A 14,789-nucleotide genomic window follows, 5' to 3' on the forward strand; every position below is an offset into this window, starting at 1 on the left:
AAAAATTTTCAGGGTAAGTGACTCAAGAGCCAGATCTTGAAAGGTAAGTAGGCATCTTCACACAGTGCTACTCTGCTGTAAAGAAGGGTAAACTCGAGTCATTTCTAGGAAAATGGATGCACCACCACCATAATAATGTTAACCAAAATAAATTGGACCCACAAACTTAAATATTACATGGTTTTTCATACATAGCAAACTCAATATATAAATAAATTGCACAATGAAAGGCAGATAATAGTAAAAAAGAGAGAAAAGATATTGTTATTCAGTATGGCAATGTCTCTAAGAGTGTACCTTCCTTTAGTATATAGTAACATCTTCTGTGTTTTACATGACTTTTTGTCTACTTCTCTCATTTTTAAATTGTATATATGATTTTTTAAATACAGAATAAAAAACAATAAAAATGATACAGAATTTCAAAACAAGATGATAGGAAATTAACAATGGCTATTATATTGCATATTGCTATATTCAGAGTAGTTGCTTGGATTACCAGATATATGATAATTAATTAACTTTATAATGACATAAATGAATCTCATGCTGGCAAAATAAAAGAGAAGTGGAGAGAAGGGGGAAAATGAATTGAGATATGTTATGTACACATGCCAGTTGTCTACAATGAATGTAATCATTATGTACTGTAGACATCTACTAATAAAAGTTTAAAAAAGAAAGAAAAACTAAGTGTACAGCAAAAAAAAGAAAGAAAAAGGAAAGATCATTTTAGATCCATATTGCAGCTTGCATATAACAAAACATAAATGCCTTTGGAAATAATCATAAATTCTGTGTAGTGAATCATACTGCATGTAGTGTTGGAACTCTGGGGAAATGAGCTAGAAATCAGGTTGATGCCAAATTGTAAAGAGCTCTCCAGGCATCCTCTGAAATTGGTCTTCATTCTGGAAAGAATGGGAATCTGCCAAAACTTTGATGCAGGAGATGTATGTAGTCAGGTTTGTATTTTAGAAAGTTGCCTTGCTATATGAGGAGGCAGGGAGTAGTTCCGAGGTCACTGGTCCCATGACTATTGTAATAGTTCAGGTAAGAGAAGATAAGAGTTTAGGCTAAGGATGTTGGAGGCAGAGTTGATCAGGTTTAAAAAGGATGCATGAAGATGTGCTGAGTTATGTAGGTAAGGGAACTGCATAGATGATAAAGTTCCTATTTATGTTGGGGGAAGAGGAAATAGGGTTTTTGGTGAGAAGATGATAGGTCAATTTTGATCATGTTGAATTTGAGGTAGAGTTATTAAGCACAAAACCTTAGTTTGGGAATTGTCCCGAAGACATTAAATTGATGATGAGATGGTGATGAACTTGCGCCTGCCTACTGGAGTCTGGTGGGATTATAGGATATTTAGAAAATTCTTTTTGGCTTTTCCATCTGTTATTTATCCTGGGTACAAATTTTGCTGGCTTAAGTGAGGTAGTCAGTTTGCGGAATGACACATACAGTAATATTGAGCACCCTCTATGAAAGCAAATGCAGTGTGGGGTCACCAAAAGTTCCAGATCAGTAGGTAAAGGACCTGGTGATCAGAGGTGATGGTTTATATGATTCATGAATGCAGGATCTTCTTTTTAAAAAAATCTTAGGTATTCTAGACTGGAACTTACAAATATAACCTTACACACAGGTCTTTTGAGGAAATTTCCTGCAGTGCTGCATGGGTAAAAGGTAAAGCATCTCCATCTTTCCTAAATGGCATACAGTAATACAACACTTCTCACGTGCAACTAAATCCATGCAGTTGGCTAACAATATCATTAGAATGAATTTTCAATATGGAAAAAAACATCATAGTTTTGGGATGTAAATGATTATTCTCCACTTCTAAAATCGTATATGTTGACGAGCCCTTGAGAGCTCTGCTAAGATCAGTGTTTTGAAACTGGGAAAGTTAATGTCTCCAGAGATGTACGTTATGGGTAAGTCTGAGTTTTTGAAAATTTCTTTTCTGCTCTGGATTGATTGATTTGTCTTCTGCCCTGGATTATTTAATTATACCCTGTTCTTTCTTTAACTATTTTTGTCCCTTTATAGAAACCCCTTCTTGTTGATGAATCTGTACATTTGTTTATTCCTTTTTCATCCCAAAGGTGCTCTTAGCCCTTCTTAGATGCCTGTGGCTGGTTGCTCCTGCAGCTACCTGTGGTTTGCTCTTGGCCTAATGCTTAATGTTTTCAATAAAAAAGGGATTAGCCTATGTTGAAGGTAGGTGTTAAAAGGAATTAATAGATGCTGGAAGTTTTCCTGCTAATGTAATAGGAGGCATTTAATAAGAGCCCTGGGTCTGGGGATATAGCTCAGTGGCATAGTATCTACCTGGCAAGTGCAAGGTCCTGAGTTTGATCCCCAGTACAAAAAAAGCTTTGATAAAAATAGATAGAGCCTTGAAGAGAAAGTGGACAGGTAAGTGCTGCTGTGTCAGTCAGAAGATATCCAACATGTTCGCTGAATGAATCACGATGATCAGAAGTATTAGTAGACCTGCTTATTTCTAAAAGCTTTTAGATCTAGCAAGTTCTAGATTCTGAAACATAACTTTTCCTTAGAAATAAAAGTTGGAATTTTGACGGAAAAAACAGTCTAGGCAACATGTTCCTGAGTGTGAGCATAAGAGATTCAGGTGTCAGAAAATACATCCATTCATGTTTTTATATTAAATCCCTTTCTTTTCAAATTAAACCCATTATCCCTTGTTGGTTAAAAATTAAATTTTTCTAAATTATTCATCCTGTCTGGTAAATGTATTTCAGGTCAGTTACTCCCAAGTGGAAATATTTGGCAACTGAGCTATTTCTCTTGCTATTTCCTTCTGTAAGTAGGGATTGGTAGGTTTGAGAGAACATCATTCTGGCTGGGTTCTTTTTTTTTGCTATTTTTTATTAACAAAGAAAATAATTAAAAACACAAAAAGCAGGAGGTCATATTGCTGCTGGTGTGCATGGATGTACCTGAGGTGCACGCTCCTCATTGTGAGGCAGGACATGGGCATGTGACTGTGCATTTGGGTATATATGTGACCAAGGAGAACAGAAATGGAAACCACTGGAAAAGAGAAAGCATCAATAACTTTTTATCACACAGTCCCAAAGTGATCTGCTCTTTTCCTTTTGTTTGCTTCTGTATCCTCTGTGGTTCCAGTTCCAGCTGAACTTGTGACAATCCCAAATTGCTCCTTCCTTTTATTCAGCTTCTCATCATCTTCAGACTTTCTAGAGATTGAAGAGATATTCAAACCAAATCTTTGTACTCTTTCCTTTAGCTGATCGAGGTTAGCCATAGGCTTGGTGCCGGATTCCAGTCCTCTTGTGGGAACTGAAGAAATCCCAAACCTGGATGCCTGAAGAGCAGCTTTCTCCCTTTCCAGGCTCACAGGTACATTGAATTGTTCAGCCCTCTTCTGCATACTCTCAGTCTGTGGCATCTTAGATGTAATTTTTACCACTTTTCTCTCTGCTGTCACACCAGCAGTTTTTTCAGGGGGCTCTTCCTCTTTGACAGGCAGTTCTATGGGCTTTGGTTCTTCTTCCTCAGTTTCACCTTCAGTTTCACCTTTCCTCTCCCAGTATACCTTCATTTACCTCCTTTACAGCATGCTCTTCAAAATATGCCTGGAGCCTGTTGATGAGATCTTGCTTTATTCCTTTGGTCTCCCAACCATGTGCAAGGTAATCAGATGGTGATGGATGCTGTGAAGCTTCATAAACTGAAACCTGCTGAACTAATGCAAGAATGTCTTGCCTGTGGTCTGATTGGGTTCTGGCTGTGCTTTTTGGTGCCTTTGTTTAGGCAGACTAGAGCTCTACTTGCAGTTGTGTGTTTTCACATATTCTTGTCCTATTTCTAGAATCTTATCTTTAAAATGCAGCTGATACTGTAGCGTAAAATACGTGAGCATTAGAGTCAGACATGATTGGGCTAAATTCTGGATCTAATATTTCCTACTATTGAACAGGAAAGTAAACTTTTCAATGAATGTAGGAAGGCAAGTACTTCTTCAAGTCCCTGCTTTCAAATCTTTTGAATAACTACCCCACAGCAGAATTTCTAGATTTTATAATAGTTCACTTTAAAAAAATTTTGAAGTGCTTCCAGAATATTTTCCACAGTGGCTACACTTTCACAAATAGTGTCCTACGTTCTAGTTTCTCCATGTTGGCAGAGTCATTTTCTATTTTTTCAAAATAGCTGTTCTAACAGGTGTGAGGTGATAATGTTACAGAAAAGTCAGATTTACTGGAGACTCAGGAAACACAAGTGGCACTCAGGGAAAATAGAGGGAATCAAGCTCTATTAACCAACTGGTGCAGAGGAGTTAAGCACTGCAAACCCAAGCCCTGAGGATGGGGTTTGCCGGCCTTATACAGGACTGCTTGGCGGGAAAAACGTGAAGCAAGCTAAGGTACATAAGGGAGCAAAGGCAGTTACTCAAAAACAATCATTTTATAACTTTGAACATCTGGCTGGCTATGGCTGGGTGTAGAATAACATAACAGATTGGGGTGAAGGTGTTTGCTTATCATATCAGGGTGTTGCTGGTACAGGGAGGAGGGGCAGCAAGATATACAAATTGCTGTAATCTTGTGCTTAAAAGATGGCACAAATTAAGAAAGTAACATCGTCTGACAGGCAGGTCTCAGGGTTGAGCCCTTAAGGATGGCAGTTCAAGGGTGGTTTATTTTTCTGTCTCAATAACTCATTGTGGCTTTGATTCACATTTTTCTAATGATTAGGTAGTTGTATTGAGTGGCTTTTCACTTATCTATTGGTCATTTGTATGTAATTTTTGGAGAAATCTCTACTCAGTTCTTTCATCATTTTGAAATCAAGTTAGTCATTTTTTATTATAGAATTGTAGGTGTGTTTTATATGCTTTGGATGTTAACCCCTTTTCAGATATATGGTTTGAGAACATTTCCTCCTACTCCATTCTGTTGATTGTTTCCTGGGCTGCACAGAAGCTTTTGATTTGATATAATCCTGTTTTAGTTTTACTTTTTTGGTCAGTGCTCTTGATGTCATGTCAAGAAAGTCATTTCCTAAACCAGTGATGGCAAGTGCAAGCTTTTAGAGCTTTCAGTGATAACAAACAGTCCACTGCAGTACATGTGCTGCTGGTTTGCCCCTATTGGCCTAGACCAATGTCATGAAGCTTTTCTTTTATGTTTTTTTCTAGGTGTCTTGTAATTTCAGGTGTTATGCCTAAATTTTAAATCCATTTTGAGTTCATGTATGACATATGCTGTAAAATAAGGTCTCAATTTTATTCTTATCTATGTATTTATTGCCTGAAGCTCAAAGTTATGAGATTTGAAATTAATTCTTCTAGGAACCAAAGTATTAAGAACATTATCTATCTATCTATCTATTTATCTATCTACCTATCTATTTACCTATCTATCATCTTCTATCTATCAATCATCTATCTATGTCACTAGGTGACTTGTTATAGATAATTCACATGCAGGTAAGAATGTACAAGCTGGTTTTCACAGAAAGAAGAGAATTGTTGAGGTACAAGATTATCGTAATAGCCTATTTGGGCTGTTAAGTAAATGTTTATTAGATGTAGTTATTAGAACATGATCTTATAGCTTGTCCTATCTGTAAGTATGCTGTCACTCCTAAACTTCTACCTAACCTATGTGTATGAAGATCCCTGGGCATTTAAGTTACATAGGAAGTGTGTCTTCATCCTTTGAGAACATTTACCCTGGGTTGAGTCCCTGTCTTGTGTCTGTTTGTTTCTTGATTGAATTTGTAATAATGTTTTCTTTGTATGTCTACTCTCCTGATTGATGAGCAGGTACTTTCACCAGTAAGGAAATTTAAACTCTTTAAATCCTTTTATAAAATTTAGAGAAATGTAAATCAGTAAATCAAGCATGTCTGGCTATTTTAATATCCCATGGTCATAAATACATGACCTTCAGGAGCCCCAAATCCCTGAGACATGTAACTTGAACTTGGAGAGAAACATAAGCTATGGAAAGCTGAGAGTACAGACTTCTACAGTGGAAGAATTAAATCTCTTTCACCTAACACCTCATGCTGATGTTCCTCAGGTTATTGAACTTCTTTTCTTGGGATGATACTCATTTATGTCTCCTTGGGCAGACCCACCAAATCTTATCTTTCTCTAGAGCAATAGTTTCCATTTTGCATACAAATGTAATCACCTAGAGAGCTTTATGAAATTCTGAGACCCACACTGTACTCAGATTCCCTAAATCATATTCACTGGTTGGAACCTGGTATGAATAAATTTTTAAAAACTTCCAGATGATTCCAATATGCAGTCTAGGTTGAGAAGCACTGGTATCCATAAAGACCAATAGTGCTCCAACAGCCTCCCCAAACTGTTATCACCTGAAGTGTGTACAGCATGCAAGCTGGTCAGTATTTAAAGTAGAAAAGCTGTTCTTTGTTTTTATTGAACTTTATGCTTCTTTTAATGCAGCCTAAGCTTGTAAAAGCTTTCAAAAATTTAGCATATAACTATATGACACATTAATTGGAAATATAACATATGCTTTGGAGCATAATAATAAAATGAATTCCAGTGAATTGGCACCCTAAAAATTATGTTATTACCAATTCCATGAAAGCTAAATATATTTCTTCCCCTTCTAGCTTTTGTCATGGATTTTATGGTTATTATTTCTTTGCTTTTTCAATTATAACCATTCCACATATGTGTTTATTCCTAAACAATACAGCTTATTTCTTTTTAGTTCTATGAAAAAACTACCAAATTGCATATACTGTAGTAATTTTGACTTTCTTTTTTTTAAATTTTGACTTTCTTTTACTTCCAATATTATTTTCTAAGAATTAATTATATTTGAATACAGTTATAGTTCATTAATTCACTATTGTGTGACAGTTATTTGTCATAAACCTAGACAGAACTTTCCTGTTCCTTAGATACCTTGATTGTATTCAAGTTCTTATATATTACTGACAATAATGTTTAAACATTTTCAGACATACATCCCTGTGAACTTTCTCCATCACGGTACAAGAGCAGATTCTATGAACTACTTTGCTTAACTTTCACTGAATCCCTTTTTTTGGGTCTCTTCCCTTTGGCAGACATGGGAAAGCAAACAATGTTCCTTCGATTTGTTTATAGTCAGAATTACAGGATAGGTTGCTCAGTCAGCTGTACTCAGTGCAGAACTGAAGTGGAGAAATCTGTTTCACTGGTGTCTCTCAATAGAGGCCACTTTTCTTGCCATGGCAGCTTTCCTATTTGGCATGTGGTTTCATTGTAGTAACAGAGACTGCAGCCACCTCCTAGTGCCTTTGACAAGTGGCTTCCTGCTGGACCAGTTCAGTGTTGCCGTATGACTTTGAGAGCCATTTCTGGAAGCTCACCCTACAGTCTACTTCTTCCTTCAGCCCAATGATTATATAAGTCACTATTAGCCAATAATCAATCCTTTATGCTTGAACAATTTGAGCTAAATTTAACTCTTACCTTTGGAACCTTGACAATGCAGTAAAGATGCAAACCAGAAGCTCTCAAGAAAATGTGAATATAAACCTGGTTTTCCGATTCATTTGTATTTGAAGGCAGCAAGAAGACAGCAGTATGCATTAGTAAACATGTGCTTCAATACCTAGAATGAAGTTTTGATTTTGAAAAATTGCATTCTTAAAATAGTTTCTGAGATAATCCAGAGAGACAAGAATGAGGAATACAATGAGCATATTTTTCACTGCACTAAATTAATGAGAAGGCGTTGAAATAATTCACTGCATTTAAATAAAGAAAAGGTATAATTAGAGAAATAGTCTCTCCTGTTGTTGCACTGAAAGTGTCTCATCTCTTTCAGTTCCAGAGCTGACATATTTCATGTCAGATGCAAAATCTGGTCATGCTATTTGCTATTATAATCTAATTACATATTAATTATATTAATCTAATTTACAATTCTTTCATGCTATTATGTGAAAACTATGACATCAAATGGAAAATAGTGAGATCTCAAGAGTCAGAAAATGGACGTTTTGGAAATGTAGATGAACATGAGTTGTCCAAACTTCCCAAACTCATCAAATCTCCTTTAAGAGCAGAGACAAACCCTCCTCCTCATCTGCTAAAATTTATTCTATTTTCTAAAGAACTATAATGATCTCTGAAATCTGGCTGCTTCACAATGTAATGTCAGTTCCATGACATAGCCCACCCATGCCATTACAATCTATTTCTTCCACCAGCCTAGTGATTATATAAGCCACTATTAGCCAGTAATTTATCCTTTATGTAAACAACTTCAGCATAAACTTAACTATTTCTTTAGAAGTCAAATGTATCAGGGAAATCAGAGGCAAGGACAACATTGACTGCATGAGGAGAAGAATCAAACTCAAACTAATAATAGATTTGTTTGTATATTTCTCTGCTTTTACCACTGTATCCAGGAAGAAACTTGAACCTTATTTTTGAGGATGTATTGCAAAAGCATTGGACCTACCTTGTTGAACAGAGGTCTGCCTTGATTTATGAGTTTATAAAACATATGATCTTTACTGAGGGATTCATATACTTAGAAATCCTTGAATAAAGGGCAAGTGGGATAAAAAGACATTTTAGTGGTAATACATGAAGCCCTTGTGTAAATCTTCTTCCTAGTCTTTCCCAAAAAGACCTGACAGTACTGAATGACTTGACTTTACCTTTGGGAAAGGGAAATAACTAGGAATTTGAGGGCTTATTGGCTCTGAGCTGCTGATAGTTCTTAAAGATTACCAGAATACTCACTGATTACTTTGGGGAGTATCATAATACCCAGACTACCACTGTATTCCATCAATAATGGAAACATGTGCTCACAAATTCAGATAATAAAAAAATTGGTTTGGTTATTTTTCATAGAGGACCAAGTAGGTCTAGGTTACTATTGTTATTTCTTCATTTCTAAGATATATTGTTGGATTAGACATAGTTTACAAACTCCGGGATTCTTTCATTTGCATCTTGATCCATAAAGATTATTTTGATAGAGAGAACCCAGTGAAAGACTCTAAAACTACTCTCACTTGTTAAAATAATAAGTCAAAACAATTCTCTTACCCAGGGAAATAAACCAAAATGATGCAGAAGGATTATTTTGGTCACATCCACATGTAATTTGTGCAGAATACATATAGATCCTGGAAAAATAAAGTGGATTGTAAACTTAATTATGTGGTGATTATAAGCACATCTGCTATTTTGGATGAGGTCTCCAACAAAACACCAATACAGTTTCTAGAACTTGTAGGCAATCATAAAATCTAGTAGGATATTTATTCTTTCTTTTCACTCTATTCTAATAAATAGTAATAGCAAAAACATGTTCCTTTTTTCTCAACAAGCACAACAACACAGCTTCACTATCATCCTCAGGGGTATATAACTTGTACTTTTCAATAATTTGGTTTTCAAGACGCTATTAAACTTGGTATCACAAAGAGCATTATGGCCCAATATATTGATGACATCATGTTGATTTGACTTGGTGGCTGTGGAGCAACAAGTATCCTTTATACCTTAGCAAGACACTTACCAGAGTAAGAATAAAGTTGTGGTAATTTGCAGTCTTCCATATAAGGAAATTTTCTATATATTCAGTCCTCTGGGTTAAGTTGTGATAACCTCTCCAAAGTAAACATCAAATGATGTCCATTAGAATCTCCTATCATTGAGGGAAGTCTAAAGGTTTTTGGTTCTATGGATTATTCAGGCAATGTTTACTACATTTAAGTGTACTACTCAATTAGTCACGCCATCTGGACTTGAATGTCACTTAAAACAAGGGAAGGCTGTAATCCTAGCACCCAGGAGACTGAGGCAGGAGGATCACTACGAGTTCACTATATAGTGAGCTCAAAGCCAGCCTGAGCTATATAGCAAGACCCTATCTCAGAAACAAGCAAAGAAAGACTCAGGCTGTCTGTGTGGCTCTGGAGAAGGTGCCATCATTTGACTTTGATGATATACTGCTTCCCACAGTTCATGAAGTGTCTTCAGTGAATCACAGTGATTTACTGGGTCTGCTCAAAGGGAAAAAATTATAGCAAAGGTTCATAGAGTTTTGGAGCAGAGATATGCCTTATTTGTCAAAAACAATTTTCTTTTTAAGAAATAGATCCTGGTTTGACAGAGTGTAAACCCTTATCAAGTACCATGTGAATTGAACTACTCATCACAAAATGGAAATTATTTAATTGACAATGTTTTAAATTTGAGTGCATCCACAAGAGTGCTACCAAAAACTCAAGACAGAATGTGAGCTGGGTTTAAGACACAATATGTTCTGATACTTTCAGATAGTGGCTGTGATTTCCATTTTAACATCAGCCTCTACTTACACCCTGATGGAGTTCCCCATGACCATCCACACAGACAAGGAACAACAATTTGAGAGTGTGTTTTTGATGTTCCCACTTACTATCCAAAAGTGAACTGTTGCAGCATTTCAATCCCACATAGGAGACGAATCTGAAAGACACTAAAGCAAGGAAATGCATCCCCTCATTGGGCTCAATTTCCAGAAATGCACTGGATTCATTTCTGTGCCAGGAAGGAGTGTCATTAAGAGGCTTGAGTCCACACTGATTGAAGAGGTGAGGTAAGGTTTTCAAGGCAAGAATGATTGGAAGATTCACAACAAGGAGTTTTGTAGAAGAGAATTATGTAAAGAAATCTCAGAATGGGTTCACACTGCAAGAACAATTGTAGTCTTTGTTAATGCAATCTGCAGAGCAAAAATCTGTGAAGGCAGAGGATCTAAAAACATTGTCAGTCACTTGATCCTAATAATATATGTAGATTGTGAGTTATGCCTGAGTTCAGGGTGCCATTAGCCAGTCACCAAGGGAAATTGGACTCTGTGGACACTGGAAATCACACCTGACTTCAGGGTGCCATTAGCCAGCATCCAGAGGAATTCAGACTGTTGTCCTGTGCTCTGCAGACACTGTGAGTCATGCCTGAGTTCAGGGCACTATTAGCCAGCTGCTGGGGGAACTGTGGTTGGTGCCTCGCACCCCATGGTTATTGTGGTTGCTGGTCCTGGTCATCATCAGGGAGCCAGCTGGAGAACTGGGACCTATGCCCCATACCCCATGGACATTTTTTTTTTGTCACACCTGAGGCCCCAGTCATCCTCAGTCATCTGCCTGGGGACTTGGCCAGGTGTTCCAAGTCCTGCTGACACTGTGGGCTGTGTGCAAGGCCCTGAAGTGACAGGTACACCCTATCAGCTGCATGTGGACCCTGATCCAGCAGCCCATGTTCTGCTGACAGTGTGGGCAGCCCAAGGCCCAGGTGTCCCCAGTCAGCTGCCTGAGGACCCTACACCAAAACATCCATCAATAATGGTGCTCTCATCTGAGCTGTGCATTCCATTAACTGCCTAGGGAACCTGGACCTGGTGGCTCACCTGCTGCCATAGTAGGGCAAGCCTGACAACCAAGAAATCTAGAGGCCCTAGAGACCTTACAGTGAGCTGCCAGGAAGGGTGAGGCCCAGAATTTTGCCCCCAACATCCAAAAATGATAAGACTAAGGACAAAAATGTAATCTCAGAGCTCCACCCCAACCAGAACAAGTCCAGGAGACATTGATATAGGAGAACTTGGAAGTCACACACCTGAAATCTCTGGAATGATCATAACTGATGTAAAGAAACAACTCCATAAGACTATAGAAGAGATCAGATCAGAAATAATTTCTCAGGTAATAAAATGAAATGACAACAATAATGAAAGAATTGCTCAATGCATCTAAAGAGGACATACATAAAAATAGATGAGCATAGAAAAATAATGGAAACATTAAATGAACAATATAGGAAAGAACTAGAATGTGTGAAACAGATTAATACAGATATCCAGGAAATGAAAACTTCCATTGAAAGCTGGCAAAACTGCTTGAATGAAGCCAAAAATAGACTTTCAGATCTTGAAGACAGCATTGCAGCTAACGATCGTGAAAGGAAAAATCTCTTAAAAATTAGAAGAAACCAGGCAATAACAATTCAACAGCTGCAAAGAGAAACAATGTAAGATTAATAGGTGTCACAAAATAGCAGGAGTCAACACAAATGACATAAGAAGACTATTTGCAGAAGAAATAGCAGAGAGCAGTCCCTGATCACTGCCAGCACAGCCTGTGGTTGGCTCCTGTGCATGCTGTGAGTGTCGGCAGACACAGAATCAGAAGGCCCACGATCACACTATGGGTAGCAGCTGAACTCCATGAGAACAAGGTAGCTCCCCATCCACTTCCTGGGAACAGAGCAGGTGGGGAATCAGAATGCTGCCACCATTGCAGTCTATGTCTCCACCTGCTGTGCACTCTGGGTACACAGGAGACTGTCTCAAGGGGCCCATGAACCTGCTAACACTGGGGTTTGCATGCCCCTCCCCCCGTGCGTGCCCAGGGACATGTGAAGCCCCAGAGCAGGCAGTCCACAAACTGCTGAAACCACGATTCAAGACTGGGTCAGGCATGAAGAAATAGGCAGTCTGTGATCACTGCCAGTGCAACCCAAGTCTGGCTCCTGTGCTCATGGTGAGAGGCCTGCAGACACAGAATTGTGCAGCCTACAAACTGCAGACCCTGCTGTCAGTGTCAGGGCTCCACCTTCCCCCTGAACTCCCTGGAGACAAAGGACCAAGTGATCTGTGATCATGCCACCAGTGCAGACCACTTCTGGCACATACTTGTGCCCTGAGCTGTCAGGGGACACTGGATTAGATTGTCTGTGACCTGATGACATCGTGGTTGGCATCTGAGACCTGGGAGAACTATGTAAGCTTCATCAACTGCTGGAGGAATGCAGACTAAGCAGCACACCTCAGTGGCCACTGAAGGGCAAGTTTGACCACCAGGAAAACTGGGACTCCACTGACCTTTGCTGTGCTGACATGGAGGAAAGAGACTGAGCACTCTACCACCAACATCAAACATGACAAGACAAAAGACTAAAACACAATCTCAGAACTTCACCCCTCTCAGAACAAGTCCAGGAGATATTGACATAGGAGAACTTGGTAAACACACTCTTGAAATTGCTGAAATGATTGCAATGGAAGTAAAGAAACAACTCCATAATGCCACAGAAGAGATCAGATCAGAAGTAATCTCCCAGGCAAAAAATGAAAGGACAATAGTAATGAAAGAACTGCTTAGCACATCTAAAGAAGAAATACATAAAAAAATAGAAGATCATAGGCAATGGTCAGAAATGTAAAATGAAAATATAGATATGGGGCTGGGGATTTAGCTCAGCGGCAAAAGCACCTGCCTGGCAAGCACAAGGTCGTGAGTTCGGTTCCCAGTACCAGAGAAAAACCAAAAAAAAAAAAAAAGATATGAATTAGAAGGCACAAACCAGATTCAAAGAGATATCCAGGAAATCAAAGCTTCCACTGAAAGCTGCCAAAACCACTTGAATGAAGCCGAAGACAGAATTTCAGATTTTGAAGACAGCATGGCATCTAGCGATCTTGAAAAAAAGGATCTCTTAAAATCAACAAGGATTCAGGAAAAATCAATTCAACAGCTGCAAGATGAGGTGGAGAGGAATAATGTATGACTGATAGGAGTCATGAAATAGTAGGAGGCAACACAAACAACATAAAAAGATTATTTGCAGAAATAATAGCAGAAAATTTCCCCAGCATGAAAACAGAACCTGATATACAGATAAATGAGGCACATAGAACTCCAGCTCATCATAATCAAAATAAAACTGCACCCAGACATGTAGTAGTCAAGTTCCCAGAACTCCAGTGAAAGAACAGAATATTAAAAGTTGCTAAAAAAAAAAAAAAAAGTTGCTAGAGAAAAGAAACAGATTACCTATAAAGGAAAGCCCATCAGAATCACAGCAGACTTCTCCAATCTAGACAAACCATCCAATTGAGAAGAGCTTGGAGTGAAGTGTTACAGGTCCTGAGACAAAACAGCTTCTAACCAAGACTGATGTACCCTGCCAAACTATCCTTCCAATTCAATTGAGAAATAAAATATTTCCACGACAAAGAACAATTGAAGAACTTTATGAGTGTCAAACCATCTTTGCAAAGAGTACTAAAAGATATTCTAGACAGAGAAAAAAATGACCGTAATTTCAAGAACAACAGTAGAAAGGAACTTTCAAGATGAAGAAGAAATTAAACAGGTAGAAAAAGTAGGAAACCAGCACAAGTAAATAACATGACAATGATAAGTCAACACATATCTTTCATAACCATAAATGTAAATGGCCGCAATTCACCAGTCAAAAGAAACAGACTGGCAGAGTGGATTAAGAAACAAAATCCAATGATATACTGTATACAACGATATGTTGTATATAGACTGATAGTCAAAGGATGGAAAACTATCCTTGATGCAACAGGAACCCAGAAAAAAGCAGGTGTAGGTAGTATGTTTGCAGAAAATGTAAACTTCAAGCTGACAACAGTCAAAAGAGATAAAGAAGGTCCTACATACTTATTAGGGGAAAACTGCAAGAGGATGAGATAATAATCATAAACATGCATGCATCAAATATCAGAGCACCAAACTACATAAGACATATCTTAACAAACATGAAAACCCATATAATTAATAACACTATTGTAACAGGGGACATCAACTCCCCTTTGACACAAAGACATAGGTCAACTAGACAAAATAAAAGCAAGGAAATAACAGATAAGAACCAAAGCTGCAAACAAATGGACTTAGTAGATGTATACAGAGTGTTCCACCCCACAACATCAGAT

At 38.0% G+C, this 14,789-nt stretch overlaps 1 pseudogene; it reads right to left on the reverse strand.

Annotated features, from left to right (window-relative positions):
- Positions 1–3,094: 3,094 nt before the first annotated feature.
- LOC102019091 lies at positions 3,095–7,621 on the reverse strand (annotated as a pseudogene).
- Positions 7,622–14,789: the final 7,168 nt, after the last annotated feature.

Source organism: Chinchilla lanigera, unplaced genomic scaffold (assembly GCF_000276665.1).
Source record: "Chinchilla lanigera isolate Chin_1 unplaced genomic scaffold, ChiLan1.0 scaffold00027, whole genome shotgun sequence".
Lineage (NCBI taxonomy): Eukaryota > Metazoa > Chordata > Mammalia > Rodentia > Chinchillidae > Chinchilla > Chinchilla lanigera.